Raw genomic sequence first — 3,396 nt, 5'->3', positions numbered from 1 at the left:
TGGAAAGACCCTTTGTTTTCGGCCAAGAAGGGGAAGAAGTGGTGTTTAGGTTGTGTGAAAATGAAGGAGTGAAGATGGGTTTATATAGGAGAGGGGGAAGGGTAAGGTTCGGTCAAGTGAGGGTGGGTTTGGGTGGGAAAGTGGTTTGAATTTGAATGGTGAGGTAGGTGGGGTTTTATGAAGGATGGATGTGAGTGGTGAAGAGAAAGATGGGATTTGATAGGTGAAGGGTTTTTTGGGGAAGAGGTGGTGAGTTGATTGATGAATGGGTGAAGAAGAGAGAGAGAGTGGTGGGGTAGGTGGGGATCCTGTGGGGTCCACAGATCCTGAGGTGTCAAGGAAAAGTCATCCCTGCACCAAATGGCAAGCAAAATCTCGTTTTGTGCCAATTCTGGCGTTAAACGCCGGGCTGGTGCCCATTTCTGGCGTTTAACGCCAGCTTCTTACCCTTTTCTGGCGTTTAACGCCAGTCTAGTGCCCCTTTCTGGCGTTAAACGCCCAGAATGGTGCCAGACTGGACGTTAAACGCCCAACAGCTAGCCTCACTGGCGTTTAAACGCCAGTACGCTCTCCTCCAGGGTGTGCTATTTTTCTTTCTGTTTTTCATTCTGTTTTTGATTTTTTCATTGATTTTGTGACTTCTTATGATCATCAACCTACAAAAAATATAAAATAACAAAAGAAAATAGATAAAATATGACATTGGGTTGCCTCCCAACAAGCGCTTCTTTAATGTCAGTAGCTTGACAGAGGACTCTCATGGAGCCTCAGAAATGCTCAGAGCCATGTTGGAACCTCCCAACACCAAACTTAGAGTTTGAATGTGGGGGTTCAACACCAAACTTAGAGTTTGGTTGTGGCCTCCCAACACCAAACTTAGAGTTTGACTGTGGGGGCTCTGTTTGGCTCTGTTTTGAGAGAAGCTCTTCATGCTTACTCTCCATGATGACAGAGGGGTATCCTTGAGCCTTAAACACAAAGGATTCTTCATTCACTTGAATGATCAATTCCCCTCTATCAACATCAATCACAGCCTTTACTGTGGCTAGGAAGGGTCTGCCAAGGATGATGGATTCATCCATGCACTTCCCAGTCTCTAGGACTATGAAATCAGTAGGGATGTAATGGTCTTCAACTTTTACCAAAACATCCTCTATAAGTCCATAGGCTTGTTTTCTTGAATTGTCTGCCATCTCTAGTGAGATTTTTGCAGCTTGCACCTCAAAGATCCCTAGCTTCTCCATTACAGAGAGAGGCATGAGGTTTACACTTGACCCTAAGTCACACAAGGCCCTCTTGAAGGTCATGGTGCCTATGGTACAAGGTATTGAAAACTTCCCAGGATCCTGTCTCTTTTGAGGCAGTTTCTGCCTAGACAAGTCATCCAGTTCTTTGGTGAGCAAAGGGGGTTCATCCTCCCAAGCATCATTTCCAAATAACTTGTCATTTAGCTTCATGATTGCTCCAAGGTATTTAGCAACTTGCTCTTCAGTGACATACTCATCCTCTTCAGAGGAAGAATACTCATCAGAGCTCATGAATGGCAGAAGTAAGTCCAATGGAATCTCTATGGTCTCATTTTGAGCCTCAGATTCCCATGGTTCCTCATTGGGGAACTCATTGGAGGCCAGTGGACGTCCATTGAGGTCTTCCTCAGTGGCGTTCACTGCCTCTCCTTCCTCCCAAAATTCGGCCATGTTGATGGCCTTGCACTCTCCTTGTGGATTTTCTTCTGTATTGCTTGGAAGAGTACTAGGAGGGAGTTCAGTAATTTTCTTGCTCAGCTGACCCACTTGTGCCTCCAAGTTTCTAATGGAGGACCTTGTTTCAGTCATGAAACTTTGAGTGGTTTTGATTAGATCAGAGACCATGGTTGCTAAGTCAGAGGTATTCTACTTAGAACTCTCTGTCTGTTGCTGAGAAGATGATGGGAAAGGCTTGCTATTGCTAAACCTGTTTTTCCACCATTATTATTGTTGAAACCTTGTTGAGGTCTCTGTTGATCCTTCCATGAGAAATTTGAATGATTTCTCCATGAAGAATTATAGGTGTTTCCATAGGGTTCTCCCATGTAATTCACCTCTTCCATTGAAGGGTTCTCAGGATCATAAGCTTCTTCCTCAGATGAAGCCTCTTTAGTACTGCTTGGTGCACTTTGCATTCCAGACAGACTTTGAGAAATCATATTGACTTGTTGAGTCAATATTTTGTTCTGAGCCAATATGACATTCAGAGTGTCAATCTCAAGAACTCCTTTCTTCTGACTAGTCCCATTGTTCACAGGATTTCTTTCAGAAGTGTACATGAATTGGTTATTTGCAACCATTTCAATTAGCTCTTGAGCTTCTGTAGGCGTCTTCTTCAGATGAAGAGATCCTCCAGTAGAGCTATCCAAAGACATTTTGGATAGTTCAGAGAGACCATCATAGAAAATACCTATGATGCTCCATTCAGAAAGCATATCAGAAGGACACTTTCTGATTAGTTGTTTGTATCTTTCCCAAGCTTCATAGAGGGATTCTCCTTCCTTCTGTCTGAAGGTTTGGACTTCCACTCTAAGCTTACTCAATTTTTGAGGTGGAAAAAACTTTGCCAAGAAGGCATTGACTAGCTTTTCCCAAGAGTCCAGTCTTTCTTTAGGTTGTGAGTCCAACCATGTTCTAGCTTTGTCTCTTACAGCAAAAGGGAATAGCATAAGTCTGTAGACCTCAGGGTCAACCCCATTAGTCTTGACAGTGTCACAGATTTGCAAGAACTCAGCTAAAAACTGATGAGGATCTTCCAATGGAAGTCCATGGAACTTGCAATTCTGTTGCATTAGAGAAACTAATTGAGGCTTAAGCTCAAAGTTGTTTGCTCCAATGGTAGGGATAGAGATGCTTCTCCCATAGAAGTCGGGAGTAGGTGCAGTAAAGTCACCCAGCACCTTCCTTGCATTGTTGGCATTGTTGTTGTTTTCGGCTGCCATGAGTTCTTCTTCTTTGAAGATTTCTGTTAGGTCCTCTACAGAGAGTTGTGCTTTGGCTTCTCTTAGCTTTCTCTTCAAGGTCCTTTCAGGTTCAGGATCAGCCTCAACAAGAATGCTTTTGTCTTTACTCCTGCTCATAAGAAAGAGAAGGGAACAAGAAAATGTGGAATCCTCTATGTCACAGTATAGAGATTCCTTTAGGTGTCAGAGGAAAAGAAAAGTAGAAGACAGAAGTAGAAAATTCGAACTTATCAAAGGAGATGGAGTTCGAATTTTGCATTAAGGAATAGTGTTAGTCCATAAATAGAAGGATGTGAGAAGAAGGGAAGTAATTTTCGAAAATTGAGTGAAAGATTTTTAAAAACATTTTGAAAAACACTTATTAATTTTCGAAAATAAAAGTGGGAAAGAAACCAAGTGATTTTTGA

General features: G+C 42.4%; 1 non-coding gene across 1 annotated transcript; it reads left to right on the top strand.

Annotated features, from left to right (window-relative positions):
* Positions 1 to 2,455: 2,455 nt before the first annotated feature.
* On the top strand, positions 2,456 to 2,563 carry LOC114927115 (small nucleolar RNA R71). The gene has a single exon (XR_003817513.1). It is a non-coding gene; the product is annotated as a small nucleolar RNA R71 (small nucleolar RNA).
* Positions 2,564 to 3,396: the final 833 nt, after the last annotated feature.

The sequence above is a fragment of the Arachis hypogaea genome, unplaced genomic scaffold (assembly GCF_003086295.3).
Source record: "Arachis hypogaea cultivar Tifrunner unplaced genomic scaffold, arahy.Tifrunner.gnm2.J5K5 arahy.Tifrunner.gnm2.scaffold_37, whole genome shotgun sequence".
Taxonomy (NCBI): Eukaryota; Viridiplantae; Streptophyta; class Magnoliopsida; order Fabales; family Fabaceae; genus Arachis; species Arachis hypogaea.
The sequence above is the reverse complement of the archived record's forward strand: the minus strand, read 5'-3'. Positions and strand labels throughout refer to the sequence as shown.